This window comes from Daphnia pulicaria, chromosome 1 (assembly GCF_021234035.1).
Source record: "Daphnia pulicaria isolate SC F1-1A chromosome 1, SC_F0-13Bv2, whole genome shotgun sequence".
In the NCBI taxonomy this organism is placed as follows: domain Eukaryota; kingdom Metazoa; phylum Arthropoda; class Branchiopoda; order Diplostraca; family Daphniidae; genus Daphnia; species Daphnia pulicaria.
In genome coordinates this window covers 20,154,557-20,175,212 of record NC_060913.1, presented here as the reverse complement: position 1 = coordinate 20,175,212, position 20,656 = coordinate 20,154,557, and the positions used below count along the sequence as shown (strand labels likewise).

At 39.3% G+C, this 20,656-nt stretch overlaps 38 non-coding genes across 38 annotated transcripts; all 38 read right to left on the bottom strand.

The window, feature by feature from the left end:
• Nucleotides 1-65: 65 nt before the first annotated feature.
• Trnaa-ugc lies at nt 66-137 on the bottom strand. The gene has a single exon. It is a non-coding gene; the product is annotated as a tRNA-Ala (tRNA).
• Nucleotides 138-387: 250 nt separating this feature from the next.
• On the bottom strand, nt 388-530 carry Trnal-uaa. The gene is made up of 2 exons: nt 494-530; nt 388-432 (listed from the first exon to the last, which is right to left on the bottom strand). It is a non-coding gene; the product is annotated as a tRNA-Leu (tRNA).
• A 393-nt stretch (nt 531-923) lies between these two features.
• Nucleotides 924-995, bottom strand: Trnaa-ugc. Its single transcript has one exon. It is a non-coding gene; the product is annotated as a tRNA-Ala (tRNA).
• Nucleotides 996-1,245: 250 nt separating this feature from the next.
• On the bottom strand, nt 1,246-1,388 carry Trnal-uaa. The gene is made up of 2 exons: nt 1,352-1,388; nt 1,246-1,290 (listed from the first exon to the last, which is right to left on the bottom strand). It is a non-coding gene; the product is annotated as a tRNA-Leu (tRNA).
• Nucleotides 1,389-1,781: 393 nt separating this feature from the next.
• On the bottom strand, nt 1,782-1,853 carry Trnaa-ugc. Its single transcript has one exon. It is a non-coding gene; the product is annotated as a tRNA-Ala (tRNA).
• Nucleotides 1,854-2,638: 785 nt separating this feature from the next.
• Nucleotides 2,639-2,710, bottom strand: Trnaa-ugc. Its single transcript has one exon. It is a non-coding gene; the product is annotated as a tRNA-Ala (tRNA).
• Nucleotides 2,711-2,960: 250 nt separating this feature from the next.
• On the bottom strand, nt 2,961-3,103 carry Trnal-uaa. Its single transcript has 2 exons — nt 3,067-3,103; nt 2,961-3,005 (listed from the first exon to the last, which is right to left on the bottom strand). It is a non-coding gene; the product is annotated as a tRNA-Leu (tRNA).
• Nucleotides 3,104-3,496: 393 nt separating this feature from the next.
• Nucleotides 3,497-3,568, bottom strand: Trnaa-ugc. The gene has a single exon. It is a non-coding gene; the product is annotated as a tRNA-Ala (tRNA).
• A 250-nt stretch (nt 3,569-3,818) lies between these two features.
• Trnal-uaa lies at nt 3,819-3,961 on the bottom strand. The gene is made up of 2 exons: nt 3,925-3,961; nt 3,819-3,863 (listed from the first exon to the last, which is right to left on the bottom strand). It is a non-coding gene; the product is annotated as a tRNA-Leu (tRNA).
• A 393-nt stretch (nt 3,962-4,354) lies between these two features.
• On the bottom strand, nt 4,355-4,426 carry Trnaa-ugc. Its single transcript has one exon. It is a non-coding gene; the product is annotated as a tRNA-Ala (tRNA).
• A 250-nt stretch (nt 4,427-4,676) lies between these two features.
• On the bottom strand, nt 4,677-4,819 carry Trnal-uaa. Its single transcript has 2 exons — nt 4,783-4,819; nt 4,677-4,721 (listed from the first exon to the last, which is right to left on the bottom strand). It is a non-coding gene; the product is annotated as a tRNA-Leu (tRNA).
• Nucleotides 4,820-5,212: 393 nt separating this feature from the next.
• On the bottom strand, nt 5,213-5,284 carry Trnaa-ugc. The gene has a single exon. It is a non-coding gene; the product is annotated as a tRNA-Ala (tRNA).
• A 250-nt stretch (nt 5,285-5,534) lies between these two features.
• On the bottom strand, nt 5,535-5,677 carry Trnal-uaa. Its single transcript has 2 exons — nt 5,641-5,677; nt 5,535-5,579 (listed from the first exon to the last, which is right to left on the bottom strand). It is a non-coding gene; the product is annotated as a tRNA-Leu (tRNA).
• A 393-nt stretch (nt 5,678-6,070) lies between these two features.
• Nucleotides 6,071-6,142, bottom strand: Trnaa-ugc. Its single transcript has one exon. It is a non-coding gene; the product is annotated as a tRNA-Ala (tRNA).
• Nucleotides 6,143-6,392: 250 nt separating this feature from the next.
• On the bottom strand, nt 6,393-6,535 carry Trnal-uaa. Its single transcript has 2 exons — nt 6,499-6,535; nt 6,393-6,437 (listed from the first exon to the last, which is right to left on the bottom strand). It is a non-coding gene; the product is annotated as a tRNA-Leu (tRNA).
• A 393-nt stretch (nt 6,536-6,928) lies between these two features.
• On the bottom strand, nt 6,929-7,000 carry Trnaa-ugc. The gene has a single exon. It is a non-coding gene; the product is annotated as a tRNA-Ala (tRNA).
• A 250-nt stretch (nt 7,001-7,250) lies between these two features.
• Nucleotides 7,251-7,393, bottom strand: Trnal-uaa. Its single transcript has 2 exons — nt 7,357-7,393; nt 7,251-7,295 (listed from the first exon to the last, which is right to left on the bottom strand). It is a non-coding gene; the product is annotated as a tRNA-Leu (tRNA).
• A 393-nt stretch (nt 7,394-7,786) lies between these two features.
• On the bottom strand, nt 7,787-7,858 carry Trnaa-ugc. The gene has a single exon. It is a non-coding gene; the product is annotated as a tRNA-Ala (tRNA).
• A 249-nt stretch (nt 7,859-8,107) lies between these two features.
• On the bottom strand, nt 8,108-8,250 carry Trnal-uaa. The gene is made up of 2 exons: nt 8,214-8,250; nt 8,108-8,152 (listed from the first exon to the last, which is right to left on the bottom strand). It is a non-coding gene; the product is annotated as a tRNA-Leu (tRNA).
• Nucleotides 8,251-8,643: 393 nt separating this feature from the next.
• On the bottom strand, nt 8,644-8,715 carry Trnaa-ugc. Its single transcript has one exon. It is a non-coding gene; the product is annotated as a tRNA-Ala (tRNA).
• A 250-nt stretch (nt 8,716-8,965) lies between these two features.
• Trnal-uaa lies at nt 8,966-9,108 on the bottom strand. Its single transcript has 2 exons — nt 9,072-9,108; nt 8,966-9,010 (listed from the first exon to the last, which is right to left on the bottom strand). It is a non-coding gene; the product is annotated as a tRNA-Leu (tRNA).
• A 393-nt stretch (nt 9,109-9,501) lies between these two features.
• On the bottom strand, nt 9,502-9,573 carry Trnaa-ugc. The gene has a single exon. It is a non-coding gene; the product is annotated as a tRNA-Ala (tRNA).
• Nucleotides 9,574-9,823: 250 nt separating this feature from the next.
• Trnal-uaa lies at nt 9,824-9,966 on the bottom strand. The gene is made up of 2 exons: nt 9,930-9,966; nt 9,824-9,868 (listed from the first exon to the last, which is right to left on the bottom strand). It is a non-coding gene; the product is annotated as a tRNA-Leu (tRNA).
• Nucleotides 9,967-10,359: 393 nt separating this feature from the next.
• On the bottom strand, nt 10,360-10,431 carry Trnaa-ugc. Its single transcript has one exon. It is a non-coding gene; the product is annotated as a tRNA-Ala (tRNA).
• A 250-nt stretch (nt 10,432-10,681) lies between these two features.
• Nucleotides 10,682-10,824, bottom strand: Trnal-uaa. The gene is made up of 2 exons: nt 10,788-10,824; nt 10,682-10,726 (listed from the first exon to the last, which is right to left on the bottom strand). It is a non-coding gene; the product is annotated as a tRNA-Leu (tRNA).
• Nucleotides 10,825-11,217: 393 nt separating this feature from the next.
• Trnaa-ugc lies at nt 11,218-11,289 on the bottom strand. The gene has a single exon. It is a non-coding gene; the product is annotated as a tRNA-Ala (tRNA).
• A 250-nt stretch (nt 11,290-11,539) lies between these two features.
• Trnal-uaa lies at nt 11,540-11,682 on the bottom strand. Its single transcript has 2 exons — nt 11,646-11,682; nt 11,540-11,584 (listed from the first exon to the last, which is right to left on the bottom strand). It is a non-coding gene; the product is annotated as a tRNA-Leu (tRNA).
• Nucleotides 11,683-12,076: 394 nt separating this feature from the next.
• On the bottom strand, nt 12,077-12,148 carry Trnaa-ugc. Its single transcript has one exon. It is a non-coding gene; the product is annotated as a tRNA-Ala (tRNA).
• A 249-nt stretch (nt 12,149-12,397) lies between these two features.
• Trnal-uaa lies at nt 12,398-12,540 on the bottom strand. Its single transcript has 2 exons — nt 12,504-12,540; nt 12,398-12,442 (listed from the first exon to the last, which is right to left on the bottom strand). It is a non-coding gene; the product is annotated as a tRNA-Leu (tRNA).
• A 393-nt stretch (nt 12,541-12,933) lies between these two features.
• Nucleotides 12,934-13,005, bottom strand: Trnaa-ugc. The gene has a single exon. It is a non-coding gene; the product is annotated as a tRNA-Ala (tRNA).
• Nucleotides 13,006-13,255: 250 nt separating this feature from the next.
• Nucleotides 13,256-13,398, bottom strand: Trnal-uaa. Its single transcript has 2 exons — nt 13,362-13,398; nt 13,256-13,300 (listed from the first exon to the last, which is right to left on the bottom strand). It is a non-coding gene; the product is annotated as a tRNA-Leu (tRNA).
• Nucleotides 13,399-14,113: 715 nt separating this feature from the next.
• Trnal-uaa lies at nt 14,114-14,256 on the bottom strand. The gene is made up of 2 exons: nt 14,220-14,256; nt 14,114-14,158 (listed from the first exon to the last, which is right to left on the bottom strand). It is a non-coding gene; the product is annotated as a tRNA-Leu (tRNA).
• A 393-nt stretch (nt 14,257-14,649) lies between these two features.
• On the bottom strand, nt 14,650-14,721 carry Trnaa-ugc. Its single transcript has one exon. It is a non-coding gene; the product is annotated as a tRNA-Ala (tRNA).
• Nucleotides 14,722-18,355: 3,634 nt separating this feature from the next.
• Nucleotides 18,356-18,427, bottom strand: Trnaa-ugc. The gene has a single exon. It is a non-coding gene; the product is annotated as a tRNA-Ala (tRNA).
• Nucleotides 18,428-18,676: 249 nt separating this feature from the next.
• Nucleotides 18,677-18,819, bottom strand: Trnal-uaa. Its single transcript has 2 exons — nt 18,783-18,819; nt 18,677-18,721 (listed from the first exon to the last, which is right to left on the bottom strand). It is a non-coding gene; the product is annotated as a tRNA-Leu (tRNA).
• Nucleotides 18,820-19,212: 393 nt separating this feature from the next.
• On the bottom strand, nt 19,213-19,284 carry Trnaa-ugc. The gene has a single exon. It is a non-coding gene; the product is annotated as a tRNA-Ala (tRNA).
• Nucleotides 19,285-19,532: 248 nt separating this feature from the next.
• Trnal-uaa lies at nt 19,533-19,675 on the bottom strand. Its single transcript has 2 exons — nt 19,639-19,675; nt 19,533-19,577 (listed from the first exon to the last, which is right to left on the bottom strand). It is a non-coding gene; the product is annotated as a tRNA-Leu (tRNA).
• Nucleotides 19,676-20,390: 715 nt separating this feature from the next.
• On the bottom strand, nt 20,391-20,533 carry Trnal-uaa. Its single transcript has 2 exons — nt 20,497-20,533; nt 20,391-20,435 (listed from the first exon to the last, which is right to left on the bottom strand). It is a non-coding gene; the product is annotated as a tRNA-Leu (tRNA).
• Nucleotides 20,534-20,656: the final 123 nt, after the last annotated feature.

Genomic DNA, 20,656 nt, shown 5'->3' with positions numbered 1-20,656 from the left:
CTGTAAGTTTTTTTTCGTTTCTCTTCCGTCAATTGTTTATTTTCAAAATGAAAGCGATTATAGTATGGAGTTGCGGAGGATTGAACTCCGGGCTTTTCGCATGCAAAGCGAACACTCTACCACTGAGATACAACCCCTTAAGAATAGAGACTATTAGTATGTTCCTGATACTTGCTTTTTACCTCTCGATTATTTGCACTACATTGGAGTTTTGGAGGATTGAACTCTGGTCTTTTCACATGCGAAGCAAGCACTCTACCTCTGAGTTACAACCCCTTAACTTATGTCCGTTTGCTTTGAGTGACAGTAAACGATTGCGACACGTATGTGTTTTCAATGGAGAAGAAGATTTAAAGTAAAAAAGAATAAAACTTGAAAGGAAGGTTTTGTCAAGAGTGGGGTTCGAACCCACGCCTTCTTCGAAGACCAGAATGCCAAGTAACGGATATCACAAGATTACCTATTAATCTATTATTTGATTTTGAATTAGAATCTTAAGTCTGGCGCCTTAACCACTCGGCCATCTTGACATTGTTATCGCAATGGCTACTTATATTGCAATGTGGCGTAAACTAGGTGTATTGAGAAGAGCACACAATTGTAACTATGACAGGGAAAAATATCAATAATGAATGTCAATTGTATGCTTTTCTGTTCAATTTTCGAGGATCATGGCAGGTTTAATCGACAGTGCCACAACCGAATGGCCGTCAGAAAATACCACTGGGACGACAAAAGCCGGTTTCTATCAGTAGAAGAAAAAGAAGGAGAAGAAAGATTATGCCCTATCGTTTTGCAAGTACTGGTTCGATCACTGGGTATTTACACTTTTCACTAGATTTACGTAAGAATGTGGAATGTAGTTTTATTCTGTTGGCAGACATGACAATGATATTTTTTTCAAAATGAAAGCGATTATAGTATGGAGTTGCGGAGGATTGAACTCCGGGCTTATCGCATGCAAAGCGAACACTCTACCACTGGGTTACAACCCCTTAAGATTGGAGACTATTAGTATGTTCCTAATACTTGCTTTTTACCTCTCGATTATTTGCACTACATTGGAGTTTTGGAGGTTTGAACTCTGGTCTTTTCTCTTGCGAAGCAAGCACTCTAACTCTGAGTTACAACCCCTTAACTTATGTCTGTTTGCTTTGAGTGACTGTTAACGATTGCGACACGTATGTGTTTTCAATGGAGAAGAAGATTTAAAGTAAAAAAGAATATAACTTGAAAGGAAGGTTTTGTCAAGAGTGGGGTTCGAACCCACGCCTTCTTCGAAGACCAGAATGCCAAGTAACGGATATCACAAGATTACCTATTGATCTATTATTTGAATTTGAATTAGAATCTTAAGTCTGGCGCCTTAACCACTCGGCCATCTTGACATTGTTATCGCAATGGCTACTTATATTGCAATGTGGCGTAAACTAGGTGTATTGAGAAGAGCACACAATTGTAACTATGACAGGGCAAAATATCAATAATTAATGGCAATTGTATGCTTTTCTGTTCAATTTTCGAGGATCATGGCAGGTTTAATCGACAGTGCCACAACCGAATGGCCGTCAGAAAATACCGCTGGGACGACAAAAGCCGGTTTCTACCAGTAGAAGAAAAAGAAGGATAAGAAAGATTATGCCCTATCGTTTTGCAAGTACTGGTTCGATCACTGGGTATTTACACTTTTCACTAGATATTCGTAAGAATGTAGAATGTAGTTTCATTCTGTTGGCAGACATGACAATGATCTTTTTTTCAAAATGAAAGCGATTATAGTATGGAGTTGCGGAGGATTGAACTCCTGGCTTTTCGCATGCAAAGCGAACACTCTACCGCTGAGTTACAACACCTTGACAATTGAGACTACCAGTATATTCCTGATACTTGCTTTTTACCTCTCGATTATTTGCACCACATTGGAGTTTCGGAGGATTGAATTCTGGTCTTCTCACATGCAAAGCGAGCACTCTACCTCTGAGTTACAATCCCTTAACTTATGCCCGTTTGCTTTAGTGACTGTTAAAGATTGCGACACGTATGTGTTTTCAATGGAGAAGAAGATTTAAAGTAAAAAAGAATAAAACTTGAAAGGAAGGTTTTGTCAAGAGCGGGGTTCGAACCCACGCCTTCTTCGAAGACCAGAATGCCAAGTAACGGATATCACAAGATTACCTATTAATCTATTATTTGAATTTGAATTAGAATCTTCAGTTTGGCGCCTTAACCACTCGGCCATCTTGACATTGTTATCGCAATGGCTACTTATATTGCAATGTGGCGTAAACTAGGTGTATTGAGAAGAGCACACAATTGTAACTATGACAGGGAAAAATATCAATAATGAATGTCAATTGTATGCTTTTCTGTTCAATTTTCGAGGATCATGGCAGGTTTAATCGACAGTGCCACAACCGAATGGCCGTCAGAAAATACCACTGGGACGACAAAAGCCGGTTTCTATCAGTAGAAGAAAAAGAAGGAGAAGAAAGATTATGCCCTATCGTTTTGCAAGTACTGGTTCGATCACTGGGTATTTACACTTTTCACTAGATATACGTAAGAATGTGGAATGTAGTTTCATTCTGTTGGCAGACATGACAATGATCTTTTTTTCAAAATGAAAGCGATTATAGTTTGGAGTTGCGGAGGATTGAACTCCGGGCTTTTCGCATGCAAAGCGAACACTCTACCACTGAGTTACAACCCCTTAAGAATAGAGACTATTAGTATGTTCCTGATACTTGCTTTTTACCTCTCGATTATTTGCACTACATTGGAGTTTTGGAGGATTGAACTCTGGTCTTTTCACATGCGAAGCAAGCACTCTACCTCTGAGTTACAACCCCTTAACTTATGTCCGTTTGCTTTGAGTGACTGTAAACGATTGCGACACGTATGTGTTTTCAATGGAGAAGAAGATTTAAAGTAAAAAAGAATAAAACTTGAAAGGAAGGTTTTGTCAAGAGTGGGGTTCGAACCCACGCCTTCTTCGAAGACCAGAATGCCAAGTAACGGATATCACAAGATTACCTATTAGTCTATTATTTGATTTTGAATTAGAATCTTAAGTCTGGCGCCTTAACCACTCGGCCATCTTGACATTGTTATCGCAATGGCTACTTATATTGCAATGTGGCGTAAACTAGGTGTATTGAGAAGAGCACACAATTGTAACTATGACAGGGAAAAATATCAATAATGAATGTCAATTGTATGCTTTTCTGTTCAATTTTCGAGGATCATGGCAGGTTTAATCGACAGTGCCACAACCGAATGGCCGTCAGAAAATACCACTGGGACGACAAAAGCCGGTTTCTATCAGTAGAAGAAAAAGAAGGAGAAGAAAGATTATGCCCTATCGTTTTGCAAGTACTGGTTCGATCACTGGGTATTTACACTTTTCACTAGATATACGTAAGAATGTGGAATGTAGTTTCATTCTGTTGGCAGACATGACAATGATCTTTTTTTCAAAATGAAAGCGATTATAGTTTGGAGTTGCGGAGGATTGAACTCCGGGCTTTTCGCATGCAAAGCGAACACTCTACCACTGAGTTACAACCCCTTAAGAATAGAGACTATTAGTATGTTCCTGATACTTGCTTTTTACCTCTCGATTATTTGCACTACATTGGAGTTTTGGAGGATTGAACTCTGGTCTTTTCACATGCGAAGCAAGCACTCTACCTCTGAGTTACAACCCCTTAACTTATGTCCGTTTGCTTTGAGTGACTGTAAACGATTGCGACACGTATGTGTTTTCAATGGAGAAGAAGATTTAAAGTAAAAAAGAATAAAACTTGAAAGGAAGGTTTTGTCAAGAGTGGGGTTCGAACCCACGCCTTCTTCGAAGACCAGAATGCCAAGTAACGGATATCACAAGATTACCTATTAGTCTATTATTTGATTTTGAATTAGAATCTTAAGTCTGGCGCCTTAACCACTCGGCCATCTTGACATTGTTATCGCAATGGCTACTTATATTGCAATGTGGCGTAAACTAGGTGTATTGAGAAGAGCACACAATTGTAACTATGACAGGGAAAAATATCAATAATGAATGTCAATTGTATGCTTTTCTGTTCAATTTTCGAGGATCATGGCAGGTTTAATCGACAGTGCCACAACCGAATGGCCGTCAGAAAATACCACTGGGACGACAAAAGCCGGTTTCTATCAGTAGAAGAAAAAGAAGGAGAAGAAAGATTATGCCCTATCGTTTTGCAAGTACTGGTTCGATCACTGGGTATTTACACTTTTCACTAGATTTACGTAAGAATGTGGAATGTAGTTTCATTCTGTTGGCAGACATGACAATGATCTTTTTTTCAAAATGAAAGCGATTATAGTATGGAGTTGCGGAGGATTGAACTCCGGGCTTTTCGCATGCAAAGCGAACACTCTACCACTGGGTTACAACACCTTAAGAATTGAGACTATTAGTATGTTCCTGATACTTGCTTTTTACCTCTCGATTATTTGCACTACATTGGAGTTTTGGAGGATTGAACTCTGGTCTTTTCACATGCGAAGCAAGCACTCTAACTCTGAGTTACAACCCCTTAACTTATGTCTGTTTGCTTTGAGTGACTGTTAACGATTGCGACACGTATGTGTTTTCAATGGAGAAGAAGATTTAAAGTAAAAAAGAATATAACTTGAAAGGAAGGTTTTGTCAAGAGTGGGGTTCGAACCCACGCCTTCTTCGAAGACCAGAATGCCAAGTAACGGATATCACAAGATTACCTATTAATCTATTATTTGAATTTGAATTAGAATCTTAAGTCTGGCGCCTTAACCACTCGGCCATCTTGACATTGTTATCGCAATGGCTACTTATATTGCAATGTGGCGTAAACTAGGTGTATTGAGAAGAGCACACAATTGTAACTATGACAGGGAAAAATATCAATAATGAATGTCAATTGTATGCTTTTCTGTTCAATTTTCGAGGATCATGGCAGGTTTAATCGACAGTGCCACAACCGAATGGCCGTCAGAAAATACCACTGGGACGACAAAAGCCGGTTTCTATCAGTAGAAGAAAAAGAAGGAGAAGAAAGATTATGCCCTATCGTTTTGCAAGTACTGGTTCGATCACTGGGTATTTACACTTTTCACTAGATATACGTAAGAATGTGGAATGTAGTTTCATTCTGTTGGCAGACATGACAATGATCTTTTTTTCAAAATGAAAGCGATTATAGTTTGGAGTTGCGGAGGATTGAACTCCGGGCTTTTCGCATGCAAAGCGAACACTCTACCACTGAGTTACAACCCCTTAAGAATAGAGACTATTAGTATGTTCCTGATACTTGCTTTTTACCTCTCGATTATTTGCACTACATTGGAGTTTTGGAGGATTGAACTCTGGTCTTTTCACATGCGAAGCAAGCACTCTACCTCTGAGTTACAACCCCTTAACTTATGTCCGTTTGCTTTGAGTGACTGTAAACGATTGCGACACGTATGTGTTTTCAATGGAGAAGAAGATTTAAAGTAAAAAAGAATAAAACTTGAAAGGAAGGTTTTGTCAAGAGTGGGGTTCGAACCCACGCCTTCTTCGAAGACCAGAATGCCAAGTAACGGATATCACAAGATTACCTATTAGTCTATTATTTGATTTTGAATTAGAATCTTAAGTCTGGCGCCTTAACCACTCGGCCATCTTGACATTGTTATCGCAATGGCTACTTATATTGCAATGTGGCGTAAACTAGGTGTATTGAGAAGAGCACACAATTGTAACTATGACAGGGAAAAATATCAATAATGAATGTCAATTGTATGCTTTTCTGTTCAATTTTCGAGGATCATGGCAGGTTTAATCGACAGTGCCACAACCGAATGGCCGTCAGAAAATACCACTGGGACGACAAAAGCCGGTTTCTATCAGTAGAAGAAAAAGAAGGAGAAGAAAGATTATGCCCTATCGTTTTGCAAGTACTGGTTCGATCACTGGGTATTTACACTTTTCACTAGATATACGTAAGAATGTGGAATGTAGTTTCATTCTGTTGGCAGACATGACAATGATCTTTTTTTCAAAATGAAAGCGATTATAGTATGGAGTTGCGGAGGATTGAACTCCGGGCTTTTCGCATGCAAAGCGAACACTCTACCACTGAGTTACAACCCCTTAAGAATAGAGACTATTAGTATGTTCCTGATACTTGCTTTTTACCTCTCGATTATTTGCACTACATTGGAGTTTTGGAGGATTGAACTCTGGTCTTTTCACATAAGAAGCAAGCACTCTACCTCTGAGTTACAACCCCTTAACTTTTGTCCGTTTGCTTTGAGTGACTGTAAACGATTGCGACACGTATGTGTTTTCAATGGAGAAGAAGATTTAAAGTAAAAAAGAATAAAACTTGAAAGGAAGGTTTTGTCAAGAGCGGGGTTCGAACCCACGCCTTCTTCGAAGACCAGAATGCCAAGTAACGGATATCACAAGATTACCTATTAATCTATTATTTGAATTTGAATTAGAATCTTAAGTTTGGCGCCTTAACCACTCGGCCATCTTGACATTGTTATCGCAATGGCTACTTATATTGCAATGTGGCGTAAACTAGGTGTATTGAGAAGAGCACACAATTGTAACTATGACAGGGAAAAATATCAATAATGAATGTCAATTGTATGCTTTTCTGTTCAATTTTCGAGGATCATGGCAGGTTTAATCGACAGTGCCACAACCGAATGGCCGTCAGAAAATACCACTGGGACGACAAAAGCCGGTTTCTATCAGTAGAAGAAAAAGAAGGAGAAGAAAGATTATGCCCTATCGTTTTGCAAGTACTGGTTCGATCACTGGGTATTTACACTTTTCACTAGATTTACGTAAGAATGTGGAATGTAGTTTCATTCTGTTGGCAGACATGACAATGATCTTTTTTTCAAAATGAAAGCGATTATAGTATGGAGTTGCGGAGGATTGAACTCCGGGCTTTTCGCATGCAAAGCGAACACTCTACCACTGGGTTACAACCCCTTAAGAATTGAGACTATTAGTATGTTCCTGATACTTGCTTTTTACCTCTCGATTATTTGCACTACATTGGAGTTTTGGAGGATTGAACTCTGGTCTTTTCACATGCGAAGCAAGCACTCTAACTCTGAGTTACAACCCCTTAACTTATGTCTGTTTGCTTTGAGTGACTGTTAACGATTGCGACACGTATGTGTTTTCAATGGAGAAGAAGATTTAAAGTAAAAAAGAATATAACTTGAAAGGAAGGTTTTGTCAAGAGTGGGGTTCGAACCCACGCCTTCTTCGAAGACCAGAATGCCAAGTAACGGATATCACAAGATTACCTATTAATCTATTATTTGAATTTGAATTAGAATCTTAAGTCTGGCGCCTTAACCACTCGGCCATCTTGACATTGTTATCGCAATGGCTACTTATATTGCAATGTGGCGTAAACTAGGTGTATTGAGAAGAGCACACAATTGTAACTATGACAGGGCAAAATATCAATAATTAATGGCAATTGTATGCTTTTCTGTTCAATTTTCGAGGATCATGGCAGGTTTAATCGACAGTGCCACAACCGAATGGCCGTCAGAAAATACCGCTGGGACGACAAAAGCCGGTTTCTACCAGTAGAAGAAAAAGAAGGATAAGAAAGATTATGCCCTATCGTTTTGCAAGTACTGGTTCGATCACTGGGTATTTACACTTTTCACTAGATATTCGTAAGAATGTAGAATGTAGTTTCATTCTGTTGGCAGACATGACAATGATCTTTTTTTCAAAATGAAAGCGATTATAGTATGGAGTTGCGGAGGATTGAACTCCTGGCTTTTCGCATGCAAAGCGAACACTCTACCGCTGAGTTACAACCCCTTGACAATTGAGACTACCAGTATATTCCTGATACTTGCTTTTTACCTCTCGATTATTTGCACCACATTGGAGTTTCGGAGGATTGAATTCTGGTCTTCTCACATGCAAAGCGAGCACTCTACCTCTGAGTTACAACCCCTTAACTTATGCCCGTTTGCTTTAGTGACTGTTAAAGATTGCGACACGTATGTGTTTTCAATGGAGAAGAAGATTTAAAATAAAAAAGAATATAACTTGAAAGGAAGGTTTTGTCAAGAGTGGGGTTCGAACTCACGCCTTCTTCGAAGACCAGAATGCCAAGTAACGGACTTCACAAGATTACCTATTAATCTATTATTTGAATTTGAATTAGAATCTTAAGTCTGGCGCCTTAACCACTCGGCCATCTTGACATTGTTATCGCAATGGCTACTTATATTGCAATGTGGCGTAAACTAGGTGTATTGAGAAGAGCACACAATTGTAACTATGACAGGGAAAAATATCAATAATGAATGTCAATTGTATGCTTTTCTGTTCAATTTTCGAGGATCATGGCAGGTTTAATCGACAGTGCCACAACCGAATGGCCGTCAGAAAATACCACTGGGACGACAAAAGCCGGTTTCTATCAGTAGAAGAAAAAGAAGGAGAAGAAAGATTATGCCCTATCGTTTTGCAAGTACTGGTTCGATCACTGGGTATTTACACTTTTCACTAGATATACGTAAGAATGTGGAATGTAGTTTCATTCTGTTGGCAGACATGACAATGATCTTTTTTTCAAAATGAAAGCGATTATAGTTTGGAGTTGCGGAGGATTGAACTCCGGGGTTTTCGCATGCAAAGCGAACACTCTACCACTGAGTTACAACCCCTTAAGAATAGAGACTATTAGTATGTTCCTGATACTTGCTTTTTACCTCTCGATTATTTGCACTACATTGGAGTTTTGGAGGATTGAACTCTGGTCTTGTCACATGCGAAGCAAGCACTCTACCTCTGAGTTACAACCCCTTAACTTATGTCCGTTTGCTTTGAGTGACTGTAAACGATTGCGACACGTATGTGTTTTCAATGGAGAAGAAGATTTAAAGTAAAAAAGAATAAAACTTGAAAGGAAGGTTTTGTCAAGAGTGGGGTTCGAACCCACGCCTTCTTCGAAGACCAGAATGCCAAGTAACGGATATCACAAGATTACCTATTAGTCTATTATTTGATTTTGAATTAGAATCTTAAGTCTGGCGCCTTAACCACTCGGCCATCTTGACATTGTTATCGCAATGGCTACTTATATTGCAATGTGGCGTAAACTAGGTGTATTGAGAAGAGCACACAATTGTAACTATGACAGGGAAAAATATCAATAATGAATGTCAATTGTATGCTTTTCTGTTCAATTTTCGAGGATCATGGCAGGTTTAATCGACAGTGCCACAACCGAATGGCCGTCAGAAAATACCACTGGGACGACAAAAGCCGGTTTCTATCAGTAGAAGAAAAAGAAGGAGAAGAAAGATTATGCCCTATCGTTTTGCAAGTACTGGTTCGATCACTGGGTATTTACACTTTTCACTAGATATACGTAAGAATGTGGAATGTAGTTTCATTCTGTTGGCAGACATGACAATGATCTTTTTTTCAAAATGAAAGCGATTATAGTATGGAGTTGCGGAGGATTGAACTCCGGGCTTTTCGCATGCAAAGCGAACACTCTACCACTGAGTTACAACCCCTTAAGAATAGAGACTATTAGTATGTTCCTGATACTTGCTTTTTACCTCTCGATTATTTGCACTACATTGGAGTTTTGGAGGATTGAACTCTGGTCTTTTCACATGCGAAGCAAGCACTCTACCTCTGAGTTACAACCCCTTAACTTTTGTCCGTTTGCTTTGAGTGACTGTAAACGATTGCGACACGTATGTGTTTTCAATGGAGAAGAAGATTTAAAGTAAAAAAGAATAAAACTTGAAAGGAAGGTTTTGTCAAGAGCGGGGTTCGAACCCACGCCTTCTTCGAAGACCAGAATGCCAAGTAACGGATATCACAAGATTACCTATTAATCTATTATTTGAATTTGAATTAGAATCTTAAGTTTGGCGCCTTAACCACTCGGCCATCTTGACATTGTTATCGCAATGGCTACTTATATTGCAATGTGGCGTAAACTAGGTGTATTGAGAAGAGCACACAATTGTAACTATGACAGGGCAAAATATCAATAATTAATGGCAATTGTATGCTTTTCTGTTCAATTTTCGAGGATCATGGCAGGTTTAATCGACAGTGCCACAACCGAATGGCCGTCAGAAAATACCACTGGGACGACAAAAGCCGGTTTCTATCAGTAGAAGAAAAAGAAGGAGAAGAAAGATTATGCCCTATCGTTTTGCAAGTACTGGTTCGATCACTGGGTATTTACACTTTTCACTAGATATTCGTAAGAATGTAGAATGTAGTTTCATTATGTTGGCAGACATGACAATGATCTTTTTTTCAAAATGAAAGCAATTATAGTATGGAGTTGCGGAGGATTGAACTCCGGGCTTTTCGCATGCAAAGCGAACACTCTACCACTGAGTTACAACCCCTTAAGAATAGAGACTATTAGTATGTTCCTGATACTTGCTTTTTACCTCTCGATTATTTGCACTACATTGGAGTTTTGGAGGATTGAACTCTGGTCTTTTCACATGCGAAGCAAGCACTCTACCTCTGAGTTACAACCCCTTAACTTTTGTCCGTTTGCTTTGAGTGACTGTAAACGATTGCGACACGTATGTGTTTTCAATGGAGAAGAAGATTTAAAGTAAAAAAGAATAAAACTTGAAAGGAAGGTTTTGTCAAGAGCGGGGTTCGAACCCACGCCTTCTTCGAAGACCAGAATGCCAAGTAACGGATATCACAAGATTACCTATTAATCTATTATTTGAATTTGAATTAGAATCTTAAGTTTGGCGCCTTAACCACTCGGCCATCTTGACATTGTTATCGCAATGGCTACTTATATTGCAATGTGGCGTAAACTAGGTGTATTGAGAAGAGCACACAGTTGTAACTATGACAGGGAAAAATATCAATAATGAATGTCAATTGTATGCTTTTCTCTTCAATTTTCGAGGATCATGGCAGGTTTAATCGATAGTGCCACAACCGAATGGCCGGCAGAAAATACCACTGGGACGACAAAAGCCGGTTTCTATCAGTAGAAGAAAAAGAAGGAGAAGAAAGATTATGCCCTATCGTTTTGCAAGTACTGGTTCGATCACTGGGTATTTACACTTTTCACTAGATATACGTAAGAATGTGGAATGTAGTTGCATTCTGTTGGCAGACATGACAATGATCTTTTTTTCAAAATGAAAGCGATTATAGTATGGAGTTGCGGAGGATTGAACTCCGGGCTTTTCGCATGCAAAGCGAACACTCGACCACTGGGTTACAACCCCTTAAGAATTGAGACTATTAGTATGTTCCTGATACTTGCTTTTTACCTCTCGATTATTTGCACTACATTGGAGTTTTGGAGGATTGAACTCTGGTCTTTTCACATGCGAAGCAAGCACTCTAACTCTGAGTTACAACCCCTTAACTTATGTCTGTTTGCTTTGAGTGACTGTTAACGATTGCGACACGTATGTGTTTTCAATGGAGAAGAAGATTTAAAGTAAAAAAGAATATAACTTGAAAGGAAGGTTTTGTCAAGAGTGGGGTTCGAACCCACGCCTTCTTCGAAGACCAGAATGCCAAGTAACGGATATCACAAGATTACCTATTAATCTATTATTTGAATTTGAATTAGAATCTTAAGTCTGGCGCCTTAACCACTCGGCCATCTTGACATTGTTATCGCAATGGCTACTTATATTGCAATGTGGCGTAAACTAGGTGTATTGAGAAGAGCACACAATTGTAACTATGACAGGGCAAAATATCAATAATTAATGGCAATTGTATGCTTTTCTGTTCAATTTTCGAGGATCATGGCAGGTTTAATCGACAGTGCCACAACGGAATGGCCGTCAGAAAATACCGCTGGGACGACAAAAGCCGGTTTCTACCAGTAGAAGAAAAAGAAGGATAAGAAAGATTATGCCCTATCGTTTTGCAAGTACTGGTTCGATCACTGGGTATTTACACTTTTCACTAGATATTCGTAAGAATGTAGAATGTAGTTTCATTCTGTTGGCAGACATGACAATGATCTTTTTTTTCAAAATTAAAGCGATTATAGTATGGAGTTGCGGAGGATTGAACTCCGGGCTTTTCGCATGCAAAGCGAACACTCTACCGCTGAGTTACAAACCCTTGACAATTGAGACTACCAGTATATTCCTGATACTTGCTTTTTACCTCTCGATTATTTGCACCACATTGGAGTTTTGGAGGATTGAATTCTGGTCTTCTCACATGCAAAGCGAGCACTCTACCTCTGAGTTACAACCCCTTAACTTATGCCCGTTTGCTTAAGTGACTGTTAAAGATTGCGACACGTATGTGTTTTCAATGGAGAAGAAGATTTAAAGTAAAAAAGAATATAACTTGAAAGGAAGGTTTTGTCAAGAGTGGGGTTCGAACCCACGCCTTCTTCGAAGACCAGAATGCCAAGTAACGGACTTCACAAGATTACCTATTTATCTATTATTTGAATTTGAATTAGAATCTTAAGTCTGGCGCCTTAACCACTCGGCCATCTTGACATTGTTATCGCAATGGCTACTTATATTGCAATGTGGCGTAAACTAGGTGTATTGAGAAGAGCACACAATTGTAACTATGACAGGGAAAAATATCAATAATGAATGTCAATTGTATGCTTTTCTGTTCAATTTTCGAGGATCATGGCAGGTTTAATCGACAGTGCCACAACCGAATGGCCGTCAGAAAATACCACTGGGACGACAAAAGCCGGTTTCTATCAGTAGAAGAAAAAGAAGGAGAAGAAAGATTATGCCCTATCGTTTTGCAAGTACTGGTTCGATCACTGGGTATTTAAACTTTTCACTAGATATACGTAAGAATGTGGAATGTAGTTTCATTCTGTTGGCAGACATGACAATGATCTTTTTTTCAAAATGAAAGCGATTATAGTATGGAGTTGCGGAGGATTGAACTCCGGGCTTTTCGCATGCAAAGCGAACACTCTACCACTGAGTTACAAACCCTTAAGTAAAGAGACTATTAGTATGTTCCTGATACTTGCTTTTTACCTCTCGATTATTTGCACTACATTGGAGTTTTGGAGGATTGAACTCTGGTCTATTCACATGCGAAGCAAGCACTCTACCTCTGAGTTACAACCCCTTAACTTATGCCCGTTTGCTTTGAGTGACTGTTAACTATTGCGACACGTATGTGTTTTCAATGGAGAAGAAGATTTAAAGTAAAAAAGAATAAAACTTGAACAGAAGGTTTTGTCAAGAGTGGGGTTCGAACCCACGCCTTCTTCGAAGACCAGAATGCCAAGTAATGGATATCACAAGATTACCTATTAATCTGTTATTTGAATTTGAATTTGAATCTTAAGTCTGGCGCCTTAACCACTCGGCCATCTTGACATTGTTATCGCAATGGCTACTTATATTGCAATGTGGCGTAAACTAGGTGTATTGAGAAGAGCACACAATTGTAACTATGACAGGGAAAAATATCAATAATGAATGTCAATTGTATGCTTTTCTGTTCAATTTTCGAGGATCATGGCAGGTTTAATCGACAGTGCCACAACCGAATGGCCGTCAGAAAATACCACTGGGACGACAACAGCCGGTTTCTATCAGTAGAAGAAAAAGAAGGAGAAGAAAGATTATGCCCTATCGTTTTGCAAGTACTGGTTCGATCACTGGGTATTTACACTTTTCACTAGATATACGTAAGAATGTGGAATGTAGTTTCATTCTGTTGGCAGACATGACAATGATCTTTTTTTTCAAAATGAAAGCGATTATAGTATGGAGTTGCGGAGGATTGACTCCGGGCTTTTCGCATGCAAAGCGAACACTCTACCACTGAGTTACAACCCCTTAAGAATAGAGACTATTAGTATGTTCCTGATACTTGCTTTTTACCTCTCGATTATTTGCACTACATTGGAGTTTTGGAGGATTGAACTCTGGTCTTTTCACATGCGAAGCAAGCACTCTACCTCTGAGTTACAACCCCTTAACTTATGTCCGTTTGCTTTGAGTGACTGTAAACGATTGCGACACGTATGTGTTTTCAATGGAGAAGAAGATTTAAAGTAAAAAAGAATAAAACTTGAAAGGAAGGTTTTGTCAAGAGTGGGGTTCGAACCCACGCCTTCTTCGAAGACCAGAATGCCAAGTAACGGATATCACAAGATTACCTATTAATCTATTATTTGATTTTGAATTAGAATCTTAAGTCTGGCGCCTTAACCACTCGGCCATCTTGACATTGTTATCGCAATGGCTACTTATATTGCAATGTGGCGTAGACTAGGTGTATTGAGAAGAGCACACAATTGTAACTATGACAGGGCAAAATATCAATAATTAATGGCAATTGTATGCTTTTCTGTTCAATTTTCGAGGATCATGGCAGGTTTAATCGACAGTGCCAAAACCGAATGGCCGTCAGAAAATACCGCTGGGACGACAAAAGCCGGTTTCTACCAGTAGAAGAAAAAGAAGGATAAGAAAGATTATGCCCTATCGTTTTGCAAGTACTGGTTTGATCACTGGGTATTTACACTTTTCACGAGATATTCGTAAGAATGTGGAATGTAGTTTCATTCTGTTGGCAGACATGACAATGATCTTTTTTTCAAAATGAAAGCGATTATAGTATGGAGTTGCGGAGGATTGAACTCCGGGCTTTTCGCATGCAAAGCGAACACTCTACCACTGAGTTACAACCACTTAAGAATAGAGACTATTAGTATGTTCCTGATACTTGCTTTTTACCTCTCGATTATTTGCACTACATTGGAGTTTTGGAGGATTGAACTCTGGTCTTTTCACATGCGAAGCAAGCACTCTACCTCTGAGTTACAACCCCTTAACTTATGTCCGTTTGCTTTGAGTGACTGTAAACGATTGCGACACGTATGTGTTTTCAATGGAGAAGAAGATTTAAAGTAAAAAAGAATAAAACTTGAACAGAAGGTTTTGTCAAGAGTGGGGTTCGAACCCACGCCTTCTTCGAAGACCAGAATGCCAAGTAAAGGATATCACAAGATTACCTATCCCTGAGGTATATTTATATACGAAGGTCCTTAACAATATAGGGTGTGGGGTATAGGGGGTAGGGTAGTAGTAGCTAGTAGTGAAATTCAGATGGTTTAATGTCCATTTGGTTATCCTTTATACGTTTCTTCCCTGAATGACCAATCGTCACCAAATTTTGTACATAATTCTGTCAAAATTTGATACATGTCGTAACGGGGTTTCATTTGTTTTCATTACTGTTTTAAAAATTTAATTTGCGTACTTGTTTTTTAAAAATTTAATTTGCGTACTTGTTACCTAGCATGTTGCCGAATCCTAGGCAGTGAATTCGCTTTTGTTTGCTTAACCTTCCAACTGTCAGTGCAGTGAGTGCTCAGCAGTGTTAACAAAAAGAAAAAAAGTTTGAATCTTCCCTAGCAATTCAAGTTTTGATGATATGATATTGATATTTTGATGATATTTGATTTGATTTTTATTGTTCTTGTTCGATTTCGTCTTTATTGTTCTTATTATTGCCTCTTTTTGTTAACTGTTTTTAATAAATGATGATCTTGATTTTAATAAATTTTTTGATCAAGTAAAATTTCTATTCCCCTTTTTTTTAACAGTTAGTCATCAACCAAGAAGTTGAGGAACATTTTAAAAATGTTTGATCATACTCATTTTGAAGCTCTGGGTCATCTCTCTCTTCTTCCCTTGTCCTCTCCACAGTCATCAAGATCTTTTAGCGGTCGTGAAGAGTTACCACCGATCTCCCACTTCCATTTACCTTCAAAAGTTTTTTAAGTGTAATTTTTCAAAAGTTACCAATGGCTTGCTCGAGATTCGAACCCCGAACCATACGAGTGCCAGCCCGGGTTGCTAACCATTAGACCAACATTGACATGAAATTTAAGGGAAAGCGTGGTCAGGTTGGTGTGTACACCAAACAATGTAACGAAAGACGAAGTAAAGCTATGGTAATATCACTAGCGACGCTACCATCGGTATCGATTTTGGAACCGGTCGTAAAACACTTAGGTTATATTGAAAGGTTTGGTAAAACCTCCACTCAAAGCGGGTTTTCGTTCGATGATGTTTTATTTCCGTAACGCGCATAATTTAAACAAATCAAAAATACATCAAGAGAGATTGGAGGCATACACACGGCCCTTTACCGTGTAGCCAGCGTCAAAGTCTACAAAGACACAAATAAGACAAGTTTAAAACGGAGAACGAGCGAGCCAGCACCAGACCGAATAAACGGCCTGACACTAGACCCGAGAAGGGTGAGCCAACACTAGACCGACTGAACAGCCTAGCATTGACTGAAGAAGAACTGCGTTGGGTGGGGTTTTATACAAGTCGAAACAGGGTCAAACGCGGTCATTGACAGTAGAGTCAAGGCTAGCGTGGGTCATAAAACAGAAGGGGGGAATGACTCGTATCGAGGTCAGCGAGAGAGCAATAAACAAACGAGGGGAATGAACTATTTTGCCGATAACTAGAACGCTGACAGCCAATCCTTACATACCTTGGGGCCATGGGAGATTGCGTCCCGCAATCTAACAAAACAAAACACAAATACTGAAACTGGTAAAAAGAAAGAACTTTGAAAACTGACGGGAAACATCGATGAACTGAGTAGCGTAAAACGTACTTCGACCTTTCCTGGAGCGAGAGTAACATTTTAAAAATAACGTCGAGCGAACTGTGTGATGCGACTGACCGGGCGCCTCGTGGCCGGTGTAACAGTCAAAATAAAAATAACAAGTGATAGGGAGAGAAAAGTCAGAAATCGTTCTTGCTTAAATGCAGGGCAGGTTGCGTCTTCTTTTGTCCGTAGCGGAATTTTTTCTTCGTGAACTTACAATACATGAAGATCGGGAATCAGTATGGTAGGTAGCGGCGTCGTAGCAGTCTCTTCGGGGGTGAATTGGGATCATCCCATCGCTGCCACCACATGTGAGAACTGAAAAGTTACTCACTTCAACACGGTGATAGACGGGGTAAAGATTTTATTGTAGAAACATACATGGCTTTACGGTCCTACATGCGAAGCGCGAGACTTCTCTAGCATGAGGCGGGCAAATACAAAAACATAACTACAATGGAAAAAGAAGAAACAATAACCCGACAGAATGTGACATCCTGCGAGCCAGAAGGAGTGAGCCAACACTAGACCGACTGAACAGCCTAGCATTGACTCGAGAAGGGGTGAGCCAACACCAGACCGATTGAACAGCCTAGCATTGACTCGAGAAGGGGTGAGCCAACACCAGACCGATTGAACAGCCTAGCATTGACTGAAGAAGAACTGCGTTGGGTGGGGTTTTATACAAGTCGAAACAGGGTCAAACGCGGTCATTGACAGTAGAGTCAAGGCTAGCGTGGGTCATAAAACAGAAGGGGGGAATGACTCGTATCGAGGTCAGCGAGAGAGCAATAAACAAACGAGGGGAATGAACTATTTTGCCGATAACTAGAACGCTGACAGCCAATCCTTACAATATGCCTGAATTAAGATTTTTTCAGCGGTGGTTTAATCTAACTGCTATAAGAGCACATCCAATTCTTTATAGTTAATATTTAACTAATAATTTTTCCAATTCCATGTTACTATAGTAATAAATGTTGCTAAAACTTAATCTAAACGTGAAGTGCGACGTGGGGTGGCGGGGCGAAGCCTCCGCCACTCCTAAGTCGCACCACTCATAATATTAACAGATTATTAGTCAATTAGTTATAAAGAATCAATTATGAAAGAGAATAAAGGGAAACAGAATTTTCCAAACGTTATAGTATGTATTAATCTACCATAACCTTTATTTTCTGTCTCTTTAACGTTTAAAAAAATTACCGAAGGATATTACCGAAGGAATCTTGTTAATCTGTTATTTGAATTTGAATTTGAATCTTAAGTCTGGCGCCTTAACCACTCGGCCATCTTGACATTGTTATCGCAATGGCTACTTATATTGCAATGTGGCGTAAACTAGGTGTATTGAGAAGAGCACACAATTGTAACTATGACAGGGAAAAATATCAATAATGAATGTCAATTGTATGCTTTTCTGTTCAATTTTCGAGGATCATGGCAGGTTTAATCGACAGTGCCACAACCGAATGGCCGTCAGAAAATACCACTGGGACGACAAAAGCCGGTTTCTATCAGTAGAAGAAAAAGAAGGAGAAGAAAGATTATGCCCTATCGTTTTGCAGGTACTGGTTCGATCACTGGGTATTTACACTTTTCACTAGATATTCGTAAGAATGTGGAATGTAGTTTCATTCTGTTGGCAGACATGACAATGATCTTATTTTCAAAATGAAAGCGATTATAGTATGGAGTTGCGGAGGATTGAACTCCGGGCTTTTCGCATGCAAAGCGAACACTCTACCACTGAGTTACAACCCCTTAAGAATAGAGACTATTAGTATGTTCCTGATACTTGCTTTTTACCTCTCGATTATTTGCACTACATTGGAGTTTTGGAGGATTGAACTCTGGTCTTTTCACATGCGAAGCAAGCACTCTACCTCTGAGTTACAACCCCTTAACTTATGCCCGTTTGCTTTAGTGACTATTAAAGATTGCGACACGTATGTGTTTTCAATGGAGAAGAAGATTTAAAGTAAAAAAGAATATAACTTGAAAGGAAGGTTTTGTCAAGAGTGGGGTTCGAACCCACGCCTTCTTCGAAGACCAGAATGCCAAGTAACGGACTTCACAAGATTACCTATTAATCTATTATTTTAATTTGAATTAGAATCTTAAGTCTGGCGCCTTAACCACTCGGCCATCTTGACATTGTTATCGCAATGGCTACTTATATTGCAATGTGGCGTAAACTAGGTGTATTGAGAAGAGCACACAATTGTAACTATGACAGGGCAGAATATCAATAATTAATGGCAATTGTATGCTTTTCTGTTCAATTTTCGAGGATCATGGCAGGTTTAATCGACAGTGCCACAACCGAATGGCCGTCAGAAAATACCACTGGGACGACAAAAGCCGGTTTCTATCAGTAGAAGAAAAAGAAGGAGAAGAAAGATTATGCCCTATCGTTTTGCAGGTACTGGTTCGATCACTGAGTATTTACACTTTTCACTAGATATTCGTAAGAATGTGAAATGTAGTTTCATTCTGTTGGCAGACATGACAATGATCTTATTTTCAAAATGAAAGCGATTATAGTATGGAGTTGCGGAGGATTGAACTCCGGGCTTTTCGCATGCAAAGCGAACACTCTACCACTGAGTTACAACCCCTTAAGAATAGAGACTATTAGTATGTTCCTGATACTTGCTTTTTACCTCTCGATTATTTGCACTACATTGGAGTTTTGGAGGATTGAACTCTGGTCTTTTCACATGCGAAGCAAGCACTCTACCTCTGAGTTACAACCCCTTAACTTATCCGTTTGCTTTGAGTGACTGTTAACGATTGCGACACGTATGTGTTTTCAATGGAGAAGAAGATTTAAAGTAAAAAAGAATAAAACTTGAAAGGAAGCTTTTGTCAAGATTGGGGTTCGAACCCACGCCTTCTTCGAAGACCAGAATGCCAAGTAACGGATATCACAAGATTACCTATTAATCTATTATTTGAATTTGAATTAGAATCTTAAGTCTGGCGCCTTAACCACTCGGCCATCTTGACATTGTTATCGCAATGGCTACTTATATTGCAATGTGGCGTAAACTAGGTGTATTGAGAAGAGCACACAATTGTAACTATGACAGGGCAGAATATCAATAATTAATGGCAATTGTATGCTTTTCTGTTCAATTTTCGAGGATCATGGCAGGTTTAATCGACAGTGCCACAACCGAATGGCCGTCAGAAAATACCGCTGGGACGACAAAAGCCGGTTTCTACCAGTAGAAGAAAAAGAAGGATAAGAAAGATTATGCCCTATCGTTTTGCAAGTACTGGTTTGATCACTGGGTATTTACAATTTTCACGAGATATTCGTAAGAATGTGGAATGTAGTTTCATTCTGTTGGCAGACATGACAATGATCTTTTTTTCAAAATGAAAGCGATTATAGTATGGAGTTGCGGAGGATTGAACTGCGGGCTTTTCGCATGCAAAGCGAACACCCTACCACTGAGTTACAACCCCTTAAGAAGAGAGACTATTAGTATGTTCCTGATACTTGCTTTTTACCTCTCGATTATTTGCACTACATTGGAGTTTTGGAGGATTGAACTCTGGTCTTTTCACATGCGAAGCAAGCACTCTACCTCTGAGTTACAACCCCTTAACTTATGCCCGTTTGCTTTGAGTGACTGTTAACTATTGCGACACGTATGTGTTTTCAATGGAGAAGAAGATTTAAAGTAAAAAAGAATAAAACTTTAAAGGAAGGATTTGTCAAGAGTGGGGTTCGAACCCACGCCTTCTTCGAAGACCAGAATGCCAAGTAACGGATATCACAAGATTACCTATTAATCTATTATTTGAATTTGAATTAGAATCTTAAGTCTGGCGCCTTAACCACTCGGCCATCTTGACATTGTTATCGCAATGGCTACTTATATTGCAATGTGGCGTAAACTAGGTGTATTGAGAAGAGCACACAATTGTAACTATGACAGGGCAAAATATCAATAATGAATGTCAATTGTATGCTTTTCT